Here is a 16,057-nt window from a genome sequence, read left to right as displayed (position 1 = left end):
AAGAGTAAGACACTTGCATCCTTTTGAAGAGAAACCCCATTTAAAGATACTTGTCTAAAAGGAAAATTTTCAAATGATTATTGTAGCATTGAATATAGTAATTCAAGGGGGAGGTGGGGAAGGCCTGAAATGAAACCCATTAATAATTGGTCATCCAAAATGAAAAAATACTAATACATTGGTACTGCAGAATATTATGAAACATGAAACTATAACAGAGAATGAGTTATGGGCAAGTGTAGAAGAATATGCATGACTTTTAAAAAATATAATAAAAGTAAAGTAATATACATCATCCCATTTGGGGAATGTGTTAACTGCTGTATTGTAGGACTATTTCTTTGAGAACATTGTTTGAATTTATTCTGTTTTGTTTTGTTTGTTTTAAAAAATACAAACTAATGTTGGTGGTCTGCGAGACCAATAAAAGGGATTTAATTTAATCCTGTATCATACATTCAAGAAAACTGGACTAAGGAAGGTGAAATCTGGGTTTCATTTTGATTTACATGTCTTAGCTTTATCATTGTGCTCTTGACATCTCTTCTTTTAACACACACTAAAAAAATAAAGAAAATATCATGTACTCAAAATGCTGAAATGGGAACATAAGCTTTGAGAAAAGAAGCCAAGATAGAGCGCACACACACACACACACACACACACACACACACGTGCATTTGTGCATGCATCAAGCTGCTGCCAAGGTAACACAGACAGTGCTGACAAGTGTTTTCAAAGTCCCTGCCATCAAGAAAGGCCTTTTAACACTTAAGTCTTCCTGTACATTTAGCAGAATATATAAACTTCAAATATGTTTACCAAGCTCAGGAGTATTTTTTTCACTTTTCAGAAACCATTGATCCATGTTATAGGGTGTTTGTTAAAATAACATGTCAGCCTTGTTATAAAAATGTATGACCTCTACCATCGATCTGCACTTGACCCTCCCTCCACATCAGTGTCCTCAAATTGATTGTGTCTCAGTTTCTAGACAAATAAGCATACCTTTTGTTTCAAACACACAAAGTTGTCTGGGCAACACTATACTTTAAATTTCTGCAAAAGTAAAGCTTGTACACAAATTCGACTTGTATTTTTCCCTCCCTTCCTTCTTTTCTGAGTAATGGATGTGTGACTTATTTAAAAGTCAAATGAAAATCTATTAATACCAGACCTTCAATATCTGAAACGCTTGAAGAATGTTACCACTAACAAAGAAAAGACTAAGTTGAAGGGGGACCTTTTAGAAAGGCTGAGACAAAGCAAATGGCATGTGTGGTATTTCTCTTTAGCCACCAAGGCAGTAAAATACCAGATGTCATGCCAGGAAATCTGAGGGGACCATGTAACCTAATGGGCATAGCTAGAGTACTTACTTTAAAAGGCTCTTGTGCTTATATAAAGAAGCAACTCGGCACCATTAACTCCATATGTCAGACTTAGGACTTCTGTTTTGCCTGCATTTGGTTTATTTAAACACATGTAGTGCTTGCCCTTTGTATTATCTAGGCAGATACAGGTAAAGATGTTTGTTTAGCCACTAATTTGGGCATCTTTCTCATAGTAGGTAGGTTAGTAAATATTTGATGATGGTGTTAACTAGCAACTTCTAACTGAGCAGTTGTAAAAGATGAACCGATGCTCATCTTACTTAAGCTGAGTACACTACATAATGTATACAAGGGACTTTATTCTCTAATGGAAACAGCCAGGAAATGGTCAACCTGGGAATGAGCTTCCAGAATACAACTCTACTCACACACAAAGGTCCTAAGGCAAAGTAAATCTAGGTTGCTAAACTGAGTCCTTGGTTAAGATGCAGGGTACACAATACACAAATTGGAAATTAGTCCAAGTTCTATTAGGTTTGTCCATTCTTTGCATTTACATTTCTATTTTAAAAATAGAAAGATAGTAATAGCTAATCCATGACCACCTCCCTTTTGCTTCCATTGACAGATTCCATGTCTCTCTAGTGTTTCAGTCATAGCTCAGGACTCAGTGTCTGTGATCTGTGCATCCTTTGTCTCTGAGACGCTGGTCATTTTTATGATTTTTAACTGTGGTCTGTGTTCTGAAGACTCTTGGGCCTTCATTTCAAGCCCTGGCTTTTTACCCATAACTCAGTCCCATATGTCCAGCTGGACACTGCTATGTCAGGATGTGGATGCCAGCTTCTTAAAATCATCATTTTATTCCACATAGAACCTTTTCTGCCACTTCTCCCTATTCTCACTCAATTTAGAAAAGCCAACCCGTTCAGAATCAGTTCTTTCAACCTTTCTTTCTTCTTTAGTTCACTAGCTCACCAAGTCTTATCACTATTTTTTACAGTCTTCTCCCTGGTTTCATTCCACTCATTATTTTCTGCCTTTCTGGCCATCGTAATCACTTGCTATCTTGTCTCTCTCCAGTTTTCCTCACTTCAACGCACTATGCACATTAGTACCAATTTAATCTTTCTAAAAAGTGCCTGTTGTTACATTGCTCTGTGGTCCAAATGCATCAGTGGCCCATGATATCCCAAGAATCAAATCTGAGCTCATTTGTCTGACATCCAAAGCCTTTTACAAGATGGCCCTGAGAAAGCCAGTCCTTTCCAATTTAGCTCCTTGTTTACTCCAAAAATTCTCATAGAAAGAATAAGCTCTAGTATTGGATAGCACAGCGTGGTGACTATAGTTTACAACCACTCATTTTATAAAGAACAAGAAGTAGCAAGTTCAAAGGCTCCAACCACAAAGGAATGGCAAGTGTTTAAAGAAATGGAACTTCTGATGACCCTGACTTGACTAATATATGTTGTGTACATGCATCAACTGATCACATTGTACCCTATACAAAGCACAATTTCTTTTTGTACCAATTAAGTTTTCAAAGGGAAATACACATTCTTTTAGGGTGGCATTCCCCATTTATTCAATAGGACTATGACCTGCCTACACTCCACACACTCAGTTCAGACCCACTAGGAATGAAGTGCTTCATCTGTCCCTCTGACTTGTCCCTACTCTCTAGCCCATCTCTATAATTAACAAAACAACCCTACAGGGCTCTCTGTCTCCTCTAACAAGTTTTCACCACACTCTCAGTAATTTAAACATGAAGACCATTTCTTCACCTGCTTGACATGCCTTTCATAAAATCTCACATGTAGTAAATGCTCAAAAAATATTTACTGTTTTAATTAGATTTGGAGACCATCCTGAATGGAATTCTCCAGTTTTCCCAAAACAATGAGAGGGGAAAAAGGAGGTAAAAATGGACAGTGAAACTCAGCTTTTCCCTCCAACAGGAGAATAGTTCCGTGAATTGGATTTAACCTTAAATGTCTATGATCAGATAATCTACATGTAAAAATTAGGAAACTGGGCTTGGTGCTCAAGCCTGTAATCCTAGCTACTCAGGAGGCTAAGATGTGAGGATCAAGGTTCAAAGCCAACCCAGGCACAAAAGAACATGAGATTCTTATCTCCAATTAACCTCTAGAAAATGGGAAGTGGGGCTTGATTCAGGGGTAGGGTGGTAGCCTTGAGCTGAAGAGCTCAGGGACAATGCCCAGGCTGAGTTCAAGCTCCATGACCCACCAAAAAACAAAACCAACTAGGAAATCTGTGCTTGGAGAAAGTTACTGATCCAGAAAAGGCTCTAGCCAAAGCTAGCTTTCTAACTTCCAAATCTGGAAAAAGAAAAATGCTTGGGGCAAGGGTGGTGGGAGGGACTGGCAGGGATGGCCTCATATGCATACATATACCATACCACAGCTAGGGAATAGGCCATGGTCCTAATTTAGAAGAATGGAGCAGGCTCCCACTGCTGACCTCTGCTTTAGAAAATTCTGTATTCCTCATGCTTTTACAAAAGAGCAAGTTCTACTTCACTTTCTGGCTAGATTTTCTTTAGCATTAACTCAACTGATTTTTAAAACATCAATTATTAAAAAAATGTTTAGTATGTTTCAACACCTTGGTGTGAGATGAGTTTCTAAGATAAGTATGATAAATAATAAAACAGCAAGAGATTGAAGGAGATACATCATATGAGTAAAAATTAACTTGAATGGAGTGGAATGGTAGGGAATTTTCATTTTCAATATGTTTTTGAAACATTTTACTCTTTTATAAAGAGCAGATACATTTGTATTTAGAGGTAAAACAATAAGACTTAAAATGAATAAAACACAGTTCCAGCTGTCTTCTATGAAACCAACAGTGCCCCATTTGGGCACTGTTTATTCTCTATTTCATAGCAATAATTTCCACCATCACCCACTCGCTTCTTCCCTGTGCAGCTGGTCTCTTTCACTCATTTGTGTAATTTGGATCAAAAACACACTTCAGGCAATTACATCCAAACTCAGATTTGCTTGGCTTCAACGTCAATACTGCTCCCTCTGTTGCAGGCTGGTTTTCCTGATCTCTTCCTTCTCAGACTAAAGAAAGAAGTTTCCAGAAGAAAAGGAATAAGGAGAATAATTAGAAAGAATACAAATTTTTCTGTTTTTGACATACCCTCTGAGATTGTTTTTGTTTTATTGTTAGGCTTCTCCCTACCCCTTAATAAGAACAGCAGAATCCTACTATTCGGAAAGAATGGAGATTCTATCTTGTGTCCAGATCTCTATCATTTGTGGGAGACGTATAGCTCATTCATTTTCCCAACCTATATTCTTGGATCAATTGGCTATTTTTTGTAGGTGGAGGAGGGTGTTTTGAACAGCAGGCTGGGAATATGGTAATAAGTGAAATAAAAGCCATCCCTCAAAAGTCATAGAGTCTTAGGTTGCTAAGACCCAATGCCTAGTGCAAAACGTATGCCATTCACTAGGAACTAGTTATTTATTCAGTCTCTTTTCATCATCCAGTTTCCCAATAATTGCCAACAAAAATCTAAAGACTGCCTGTGTCTACTAACCATTGTTAACATTTTGAATTATAAGGGAACATCATTTTAGTCAAAGGAGATTTCATTAGGTTAAAGGATACGTTTGTAAACTTCATATGTATTCTATAAATTGATCAAACTATTTCACTGTTACATACTATTTGCCTAGCTCAATAGAGGTATTTGTAGTTCTGTGTGACAAGACATTTTTGTCTTGGTGGACTAGCCAAGTGTTTTTACATGTATTTGTAATCAGGCATTTAATTAAATCAGCTAAGCTCACCACTAGGTGAGCTTACTGTACTGTCTAATCATGGAGGTAAACACAGCTGGTGTGTGCATGTGGCTGGAATACTATGGGAAAGGGGTTAAAAGCTGCCAATAAAATCTGCATTCACTTTCACACTGCAAAAAGTTTTCACTGAGAATAAAGGCAATAACAGAATAGGTGCTTTAAGACAGGGATGCAAGGGAGATGGGTGTGGTGGGTTATGGAAAACATATGGAGTGGAGCTTCTCAAACTTTGCATGGAAATCACCTAAGGCTCTTGTTCAAATTCAGATCCTGATTCATGGAAGCTGAGCTGGGGCCTGAGATGAGCATTTGTTCCTCTCTCTCCCCCTTCACACTCACAATCCTACCAACTCAGCAGCGCACACTGCCAGGACACCTGACAGACTAGCCTTGAGGTTTCACAAAATACTTTTGATAACATTTATTTGGATTTGGTGCTTTTATAAAACTAGGATTGTAACTAGCTTTTAAGACTCACCAGAACACTGGAGTTCAGCTTAGTTCCTATGTTTAGAATGAAAAAAAGGAAATAGTATTTTATTGCACTTATATGTCAGTTGATTTGATACAGAAAACATAGCCTTCTGCTAGCCAATATACTATAAAGTCAGCCTTCCTTTAGAATTAAAGAACTAAATGAAGCCACATGGAGATAGGGAAGCACATTAGAAATGCGGGTTGTGTCAAATGCTTATGGTGGAAATTGCAATTATGAATCTGATGACTCAGAAACAGTGGAGAAAATATTCTTAGCTTGCCTATAAACTACTGGGGACCCTTACTGTCTACTTATTACACAGTGTGTGTGTGTGTGTGTGTGTGTGTGTGTGTGTGCGCGCGCGCGCGCACGCGCACGCACGCCCACTCACATGCACAACCAGGTTCCAGCACACTTAATTGCCAGAGCACAGAGAGGTTTTTCTTCCCACTGTTACAAAAGCAGACCATAAGTGGATTCTGTGGTTACATGGCTTGTTCAGTGAGGCCAATCCCATAAAAATCTGAAACAACGAAAGAATGTGACTAAGTATCCTTACAGTCAAGACAATCAGCCAGCTTTTCTTCCTCTACTAAAACAACTCTTCAGGTACCTTTTGATTATGAAAGTGATCACCTAACTATTGAAAAATGGGTTGTCCTTAATGAAGGAGTGAGCCTCTCAAATGAGTTCATATTTGGGGGAGAAGGCTTTCTAGGTACCGTAAATCTCTGTCCCACAGGTCACACATGTAGGCCTTCTTTCTGAGTTTTTAGAGGGAATTTCCATCCTGTCATGAGGTTACATACTCTTTGTTTAAGTTTGTCCCACACAGTTCAGTGGATGTTACTCTATGTATCTGGATCTGTCACTTATGGATAACATCCTGTCCTACATCGTGGTGAATCCCCGGATACTCTCAATACATCCCATACATCTCGGTGCCTTATGGTAGTATGAAAATGATACTTCATTTCTTGTGCTTTATTGTTCTCAGTCCTTAAGAAAATTCTTATTACCACTTAGCATGGCTGGCTTTTGGGAGCTACTCCCCAGTGGGTACAATCCTATCTATAAATTCAGGGCCCAAACCTGTGACACTTAGCTGATGCTACCAGGGCCTTTAGTACATAAAGTTGCAAACCCAACTTCACTGTTTACAGCAAAACTTTACCAAAGCCGCAGTGGGCAAGCCATCCCTGCACTGGTTGAACTAGATGACCCAAGCATGGATATTAGTATGGGTCCCTGAAGACCAACCAGGTCAAAGGGGTGAAGGGGATGGTTTTTCTAGTTCGTATTTGTATGTGGGATCTTTCCTTGTGCTGGTTGGCTTGGACTCCAAAGAACAGCATGGCTTTCTGAATCTATGACTGTTTCTTCCTGAGTAAATATCCACTGGGCTAGCACCAGACTACCCTTCACTGGCCTCACAGTTACCACTTCCGGCCAGATGTTAAAACTCACATGGTTGAGTTGTCAACAGCTTCCCTATTCTACTACCTCCAGTTGTCCTCCTTGGGCTCTGAGAAACCTTTAATGGGAGGTGCACTTCCATCTTTTAGGTAAGTATAAGTGTGTTCACAGCAATTGCATACATATACATATTCTTTTGGGGATAGGGCTAATGTAGCATCTGTTCCCCAACTCTACCGCCAACCAGAAGCTTTCTCAGGCTTTCAGTGACCTGATACAGATAGACAAGAAGAAAACTAATGCTCACTCCCTGACCCAGATCACCAGCCCACACAGGATCCTGGTAAAAGGTACTGCAGGAATAACAAAGCTTGTTTTCATAGGCTTCCTAGAAATGGAATCTGAGCTTTTCTAGGCTTTCTTAGGCAGTCTGGCTTTCTAACAAATTAACATTTGAATCATATATTTGTTAAGGATTTATTGCTGGCAAGTAACAGATACCATTCCAGTCACTTTAGACCCAAATGGGTAATGTGTTTCAGGCTCTGGAGAATTGAAATCAGAATAGTGACTTCCCCTTGTAGTACTGTGCTTTGCTAAGCCTTCTTTGTAGTCTCAATACCCCAGTTCTTTTCTCAGTTCTTTTCTGAGCAGAAAGAACTGGTAACTAAACTTACATGTTGTATTCTCAGTTAAGGACGGGGATACAAGCTGAGGTAACTCACACCAGACCCTGGCTCCCAGTCCTATGGATAAGATACATGGAGCTCTGTGTCCAAGGTTCCAGAAAGTGCCTACCATAGGACATTCCTTTTATTAAAACAATACTCACTATTAAATGACAGCAAGATAGGATTCAAATAATACTATAGTACATACTTTTCAGAAAGAAATCTTGAAAATAAACCTATTAGTTATGAACTTGAATTCCCTGAACCCCTAAAGAACATCCAGTGTTTCTGGACGCTCTTCAGAAAGCCCTCCCGCTTCATTTTGTGCCAAAAAATGCTGAACAGGATCATGAGGACCTTGAGTTTCTTAAATTCAAGTTTGGTATTTTACTTATCTTCATGATAAGAAATACTCGTATCTGTATTTTTTCATGGATAAAACAGAAGTTATTTAAATACCTTAAGTTTGCATTCTTATATCAGGGCAATAGCAGTGTGACACTGAACAAATATTAATGCAATATATGCTGTGTACACACACTGACCTAGACACTGCACATATGACCTTTAAAAACCTAAGGTTCAAGGAAGAGACTCAGAAAGAAATCTTTCGATGGCAGAGAAGATTGGAAAGCACTGAACTGTGAGCTACTGTAGTTAAGTCCATCCTCTGCAGTAATCCCCATACAGAAGTAAAAATATTCCACTCTGAACAGCGAGTTGCAGTTCTTTTAAGAAAAACAATTGCATAGCCCAACCTTCTCTTGCTTTCCCACCTCTGAGTTTGGTCCTCGCTATGGTTTCACACATTCCTAAGTTAGAATTTGGTCTGTGTGTCAAGCAGCCCTTCAGACTGTGCCATTTCTCCAACAATACAGGTACTCTGAATAACTGCCCAGGCCTTCCACTATAGCTCTGTGTTGTGTTAATGAAATGTGGGACTATTTGATCAGACATAGTTAATCAAAATAAAATCATCACTAGACTGCAGAACATTTCATAAAGCCATGGCAAATGCATTTTCTATTCTTTAAAGATTTTGAGATGTGTTCTCTGGCATGCCTCACAGTTTTCCATCATGATATGTCTAGCCTTTTAAAACAAACAAAAATGGCTAATATAATTCAGATTTAAATATTAACTGTTAGCTATTCTTTGGATATTGAAACTTTTTTTTTGCTTGTGCTATTTTCAACTCTCAAAAATGAGTGATTTTGGGCTGGGAGTGTAGCATAGTGGTAGAGTGCTTGCCTAGCATGCATGAAGCCCTAGGTTCGATTCCTCAGTACCACATACTCAAAAAAAACTGGAAGTGGTGCTGTAACTCAAATGGCAGAATGCTATCATTGAGCAAAAAGTGCCCAAGAATAGTATCCAGGTCCTGAATTCAAGCCCCAGACCTAGCCTCCCCAAAAAGAGTGATTTCTCCTTTAATAGGCAAGACAAGGAAAGTTCCATAGGATTAAATTACTTGACATGTTAAGCATTCAATAGGACCCTAAAACTGGTTCCAGAGAACTGCATCTGAGTTCCCATTGTACTCTTAGTCACTTGTTCAAATAAAGATTAAAGGAATGAATTTAACTTCTAACTTCATGTGCTTTCCACAAAATCATATTTCTTCAAAGACTACACTCAATGAAGGAATATTAGTCACCATTGGTGCTATTTATATGTGAGACACATAATTACTTTGCTTCCATAATAGTCTATCATTGGGGAACATGTATACACATGATCCCTCAGTTATAATATTTCAATGTGATTTTTCAATTTTATAATAGAATAAAATTATAGGTGTTCAGTGGAAGTTCATTTGCATGTAGAGTCTTGGTCATTTTCCAGGCTGGTAATATAGAGTGGGAAATTTGGGAGTAGATGTGGGCTTCACAGCTTCTTGATGATTGATCACAAGGTCAATCTTTTCCAGAGTGCTGTCTTGCTAAGCCTGGTGATTGGTAGATTAGGTGCATTAAATGCAGCTTCATCTTAAAAATTTTTTAAGCTTATGATGGTTTATAAGGGCATATGAGGAACATCTGTATATTCCTGACTGTTGTCTTACTTTATGTATTGCTGGCATATAAGAGTTACTTGAAGAATATAGAAATAAATCACAAATCCACAATTGAGGGTGTGTATTTTATATATGAATATGGATATGATACTGTTGGAGAAATAAAAACAGACTCAATAATTCTGAGGTTATAGTTTTAGGGAACAATGTATAAAATGAAACTTCCTTGAAGCAAAATGTTTTAGATGTTTTTAGATGTTCTCTTGATGTGTGTGTGTGTGTGTGTGTGTGTGTGTGTGTGTGTGTGTGTGTGTGTGTGTGTATTCCCAGTCCTGGGGCTTTAACTCTGGGCCTGGAATCTGGTCCTCTGGTCCTTTTGCTGAAGGATCATGGTTAAAAGCCAGCCCTTGCAGGAAAGTCTGTGAGACATTTATCACCTATTAGCCACCAAAAAACTGTAAGTGGTAGATCACTCAGGGACATTGCCCAATTCCTAAGTTCAAGCTCCCCAACAACAAAAAAAATTGTTCCAGATCTTCCCACAAATATATTGATGATGTCAAATTGTTTGAGCTCTGGTTTATTTAGTAAGACTTGACAAAAATTAAAATTTTCATTGACTTGTAAGTCCATTACAAACCCCAAACTACAAAACATTTTTAGTTTTCTTTTTTCCATCTAGGGAAATGCCACCCAGTGATTTTTAAAGAGAATGGCTATATTGATTCAGGACAATGATTTATATTAGCTTAGGAAATATGGTTCAGGGTCAATTACCAAATAGCAGTTTTTCTTTCAGGGTTTATAAAATCCTGGTATTTATATAAGAGAAAGAATGTGTGCTATTTAATTTGTAACCATGATTATTCAGTAAGCCCCTTTAAGTAAATATGTAAACATCTGGCTCCAGAGACCAGCAAAGACATCATCAAATCTTTGAGTCTTTAAATAATGCCTCTATAAAAATATATTTTAGTACTTAAAAACTTGACTTTAAAAATGTCATTTTGTCCTTTTGGCTAGAACCTCCATCTTCCAGTAATTTGCCAAAATGACAAACACAACAGGAAAGAGGACATTTACCCGGTACATGTTCTCCTTCAGGAAGCATGGAGTTGTTCCTTTGGCCACATACATGAGAATCTACAAGAAGGGTGATATTGTAGACATCAAGGGAATGGGTACTGTTCAAAAAGGAATGCCCCATAAATGTTATCAAGGCAAAACTGGAAAGGCCTACAATGTTACCCAGCATGCTGTTGGCATTGTTGTGAACAAACAAGTTAAGGGCAAGATACTTGCCAAGAGAATTAATGTGCGTATTGAGCATAGTAAGCATTCTAAGAGCCAAGATAGCTTTCTGAAACAGGTGAAGGAATATGACCAGAAAAAGAAGAAAGCCAAAGAGAAAGGAACCTGGGTTCAACTGAAGTGCCAGCCCACTCCACCCAGAGAAGCACACTTTGTGAGAACCAACGGGAAGGAGCCTGAGTTATTGGAACCTATCCCCTATGAATTCATGGCCTAAGAGATGTAAAAAAAAAAATAAAGACCTCTGACTATATAAATGGAAAAAATGTTATTTGGATAAGTATAGAAGAAAAATTATTTGTGAACTTCAAGATTATAGATCAAGATAGAATATTTAAACAAGAATTTACAACATTTTGTAAACTTTTCCTGAGTTGTGAATTTCTTTCTGGTTCTGATGAATTTCTAAACTAGAAATACACAACAATTTTATGTAATTTTAGGAGATTTTCCACTCTCAATAGATCATCAGTTTTCATTAAGGTTGTACACATCTGCCACACATATTAGCAGGCTCCCATCTGGAATCTTAGCTATTCAGGAGTTTGAGAACAGAGAATTACGGTCCAAAACCAGTCTGGGCAGAAAAGTGAATGAGACTCTTATCTCTAATTAACCAGTAAAAATTCAGAAATTTTTTCTTCAAGTGGTAGAGCACCGTACCACTTAATGTAAGCTCCTTCCACATCATCTAAGTGCAGCCCAGGCAAGAGCATGAGATCACCAAATAAACTCACATTAAAAGGTATGGAATGTGAGCATGGATCAAGTGGAAGAGTGCTTGCCTAGAAAGCATAAGGCTCTGAGTTCAAACAATAAAGAAATAAAAATGTGTAGGAACCATGACATTTGAGTCATTTCTTTATTTCCTGGTGCCTTCAGCGCCTGTGGGAGCCTAATCTGCTCAATGATGGGATGGGAAGATTGAATGCCTACTGATTCATAGCAGACATGGCCTTCACATGGCAGAAAAGTAAGGGAGATCTCTAGGCCTTCTTTAAAAGGGCACATATTCCACTCAGGAGGTCTCCTTTCTATGCAAAGTTAGGGGATACAAACATTGGTTCATGACAGTATCCACTTCAATAAGTGATTTTTTTCATGTTCTCAATCTACTAGACCCCCCTTCTCTCACTTTCCACCAATTCTAAAAGGTAGTTTGGGATTCTGATTAACTTTAGTATATTTTACATTCTATGAGCATCCTTTTCTTCTAGTGGTTTATATAGTATGAATTGAAAATAGGCCTGAGCATGCTCATTTGCTTTTGCAAAGGCATTTATGAAAGGAGAATCCTGGTTATAGCTCTAAGGACTGCTTAGAATAGTGCTATAGGATAAATTAGCCATGATCCTAGAGTGCACTAATTCTGAAGGGAAGCATTTCATTCTGTGTAGGGCCAGTCTTCTCAAGCTGGTCAGTGATTCAGCACTGCAGCAACTATTAGCCTTAGTAACTAGCAGGTGTGGTATTCTGATTTATTATTGGAAAATTTTATTCAGTTTTCTCTTTCTACTTCAGTTTGTTAATATATGTGAACTATGTTTATAATGTGTGCCTCAATTTGAAGCAAAGAGGTCAACATTTTTATGGAGACTTATGATTTAATGGTGAAGTAACACTAACTTCCTGCTAATAAGACCATGTTTCCTGCTACCACTTAATAGACCTGTCACTGAAGGATCAGTATTTCCGTGTGATGCAGCTGAACTGAAAAATGACCTGCATGTCTGTTTTGAAACAATATGACTAAGAAAGGCATGATTTATGTATAATACCAAAGATAGATTTCACCATGCAAAATCTTAATAGGGAACAGGCTTCCTATTAGTGTTTGAAAGTTTTATAGAGTTCTAATAAAAAAATAATTCACTGATGAAATGTATTATGCTAGACTCATGAAAAGAATTATATTTTCAGCAGCTGCTGGCACACATTTCACACTTGACCAAGTGAAGCATGCTTTGGCACACTCAGCTTCCCTACTCTCTTGTTCTTCAGACCTGTTTTTTATTTCTTTCCCAGTCAACTGCTGGTACAAAAGCATAATGTGTTAATTAAACAACTTCCAATATAGTGCATAAGGGAACTGTTCTTTGTCAACCACAAATATCTCTAGTTGGTATCAAGCTTTGAGGTTTAATTTTAATTTATTAACTCATGTTTGGCCCTCAAACAGATAACCCTTGCAGATTTAAACCTCTTCAATGAGCCCATTCTCCATTCAGCATCTTAAAGTGCTATGGAGATAAAACATTACATGCATTTTTTTAAAAAGTCTGTAAAATGATGTGGTAAAGTGTTTAATACATTTGTGGAATTTAAATGCCACACACCATGGGAGTTGCAGAAATAGTGAAGGAGACCCAAAGGTTTTTTGCTTTATAGAAGTCAAGTTGGGGTTAGAAGTCCTCTGTTCCCACAGTCACTTAGGGGTCCAGGCTTGTTTCAACTTTCTGACATCTTCTCAGGCCTCAGTTTGCAGTAGACCCTCTGCACTTATTAGCAAACAAGGATAGGGAAGACAAAGGTTATTTCAACACTGGTTTTAGGGGCAAAGTGTGGAGGAAGTATGGGTCATTTCCATACATTTTTCATTGACCAGGCCAATCACCCAGACCTCCTCAATTAGGGAACATGAGATATTTAGACTGGTGTGCCAGTGGAGGGCAGGAAATAAAAGAGATTGTTGAGTATTGCTGATCTTGATTGCAGACCGTGAGCTGCACAGAATCCATTGCATGGATTCTGTTGAACATGAATATGAAGCAAAATGTTTTGTTCCTAGAAACTTCACACAAATGGACGGTTATTGTGTGATATTTGCTTTCCTTTTTTTATAATTTTTCCAGTTGTATTACCAAATGAAGGAGGAGGAAGTAATAAATGCTTTGAAATGTGATTTTTCAAGTTAATGTCCCTTGTTTTGTCTTTCAAAAGATACTATTTAGTGAGATATTAGCCTTTCATCATTTATTATTGATTTGCACATTAGGCCTATTGTAAATAAGCTTGTACCATGTTAACTATGTGCAATGTATTTAGAAAATGTCTCCGGAGACCTTTTCCAGACATTCTTATTTTCTGGATATCCTACCATCTCCATTGTCCCTTGCTGTTTGGCACTGCTATTTTTCCCCCATTTTCTGATACTATGATGAAAGCCCTAAATTTGGACTCTTCATAAGGAAAAGAAATGTAACCCTGGCTACTTTAGGTAGAAGTTGAGGAGATCATAGTCTGAAGTTGTCCCCAGGCAAAAATACAACACTCTACCTGAAAAAGCAAAAGTGAGCCAAAGGTATGGCCCAAGTGGTAGAACACCTGCCTCATAAGCATTAGAGCTTCTGTTCAAAACCCCAATACCACAAAGAACAAAGGAAGAAAACAGAAAGAAAGTAGCTGAAAGCTGAACATTTAAACTTAATACCTTATTGATTTGACCTCTGATGAGGGCCTCTTAATGAGGGAGAGAGTGTATGGTTAAATAGGAAGCCAGAGCTCCAAGAGGGGCTCTTTGATAACACACCTCATAAAGAACTTAGAATCCCCAAGGGCATGCCCACCAGTGACCTGACAACCTCCCTGTAGACTCCACAGCTGAAGGATTCTATCAGCTCTTCATACGACCCCTGCAGGTGGAGGGAGATATCAGAGAATGATGAGAGGGGTGACATCAGTTAAATGCATTGTATTCATAAGCTGCTTGGTTGAATTTCAACTTCTTTGTGCAACTACTTAAGATATAAAAATATGATTAAAAATAAGAATAGGGGCCAAGTGTTTGGCCTAGTGGTAGAGTGCTTGCCTAGCATGCACGAAGACCCGGATTTGATTCCCAAGTACCACATGCATAGAAAAAGCTGTGGTTCAAGTGGTAGAGCTCTAGACTTGAGAAAGCCCAAGGACAGTGCTCAAGTCCTGAGTTCAAGTCCAGGACTGTCACAAAGAAAAATAAAATAAAAATAAGAATAAATAAAGATTAGGCCCTAGGGACTAAATTCCTAGCACACGAAACTTTTGAGGACCACATTTAATCCGTAGCAGGGGAGTTTCCCTAGACTCCTCTCCAAATCTTTGTTTTTCTTGAAATAAAATCAGTCAAGCTACATATAGTGTGTCGGGTAATGGTTTCTAGTCAATGTAACTGCTATTATCTATTTGATTTAATTCCAATACCTTATTTGGGACAGACAAAATAGTGTAGCCTGGAAATTTTTATTTATAATTACTCCTAATCTGCATTTTCTTTTCCTTCTTTCTTTCCTTTTTTCCTCTCTCTCTTCCTCCTTTCCTTCTTCCTCCCTTCCTTTTTTTCCTTCCTTCTTTCCTTCCACCCTTTCTTCCTTCCACTTTTAAATAATCTTCTGGCATAGGGACATTTGCTATTGTTTTCTTCATGTTATAGATAAAGAAAATGAGGTTTGGGTACATGAAATCCTTGCCCAAGTTCACAATAATAACTAATAAAAAAGTCAGAAGTTGGAATTTCTGAGTCAACTCCCACACAATGAGGATGCAGGAGGGATCGTATACTGTGACTTATTAAATGCATGCCTACTAAATACTAGACCCAGCTTTAATGCATTATATATGTCCATATTTAATTCCTTATAACCAACAAACCTAGTAACCTAGGTCAGAACAGGTAAGTGATTTTCAGAAGGTCATAGGGATGGTCAGAGCAAAATCAGCACCTAAATCCGGATGATCCAGATGATATAGCTTTTTTTTCATATTTTTTATTGTAATTAATTGAAGGGTTACGTGATATTTGCCAGATAGGAAGTGCATTAATTCACATACATTGATACCCTTTCACATGTCTTGATCCCCATTTCCCTCCCCCTGATATAGCTTTTTAATACCTTCTACATAACCCTTCCCCAAGTAGAGTGTTCCAAGTCGAATTTTTTTGCTCTTGTTGAATCAGGCAGTGTCTTCACAAAATTTGGAAACAGTCCTAGGTTGTGTCTGATAAC

General features: G+C 38.1%; 1 protein-coding gene and 1 pseudogene across 1 annotated transcript in view; both read left to right on the top strand.

Moving 5' to 3' along the window:
* Cpa6 (carboxypeptidase A6) overlaps positions 1–16,057 on the top strand; it is a 264,676-nt gene that overhangs the window by 18,354 nt on the left and 230,265 nt on the right. The gene's annotated exons all lie outside the window — the stretch shown is intronic.
* Positions 10,813–11,292, top strand: LOC150058847 (large ribosomal subunit protein eL21 pseudogene; annotated as a pseudogene).

This window comes from Megascapheus bottae, chromosome 9, assembly GCF_031878675.1.
Source record: "Megascapheus bottae isolate mThoBot1 chromosome 9, mThoBot2.hap1, whole genome shotgun sequence".
In the NCBI taxonomy this organism is placed as follows: Eukaryota; Metazoa; Chordata; class Mammalia; order Rodentia; family Geomyidae; genus Megascapheus; species Megascapheus bottae.
This window is presented reverse-complemented; position numbering and strand designations above follow the sequence as displayed.